Here is a 308-nt window from a genome sequence, read left to right as displayed (position 1 = left end):
ACCAAGACCAGGACCCCAGCCCTTCTGCCCATTAACAACCTCCTCCCCTTGCTCTTTCAAAGGCAGCTAATTACTAGCATATTCCCCCTGGTTCCAGGCCTCTTTCCCCTGTTTCTTTGTTAAAAGTTTCTGTGGAGCTGAAACCCAACCTCAGTTTGACTGGGTTTCTGTTTAATTTAGCTGGGCTCTCAGAGCCTGCTGTTTGTTGTTTTGTGTTTTAAATGAAAAGCAAGTTTACCCTCAGATTTATGCTTTTCCAAAGAGGCTAGTGTATTTTTTTTTTAATGTTTCAGGTTCTAAGTGAGTTG

This window comes from Bison bison, unplaced genomic scaffold (assembly GCF_000754665.1).
Source record: "Bison bison bison isolate TAMUID 2011002044 unplaced genomic scaffold, Bison_UMD1.0 scf7180017864227, whole genome shotgun sequence".
Taxonomy (NCBI): domain Eukaryota; kingdom Metazoa; phylum Chordata; class Mammalia; order Artiodactyla; family Bovidae; genus Bison; species Bison bison.
Note: the sequence above shows the minus strand (reverse complement) of the source record.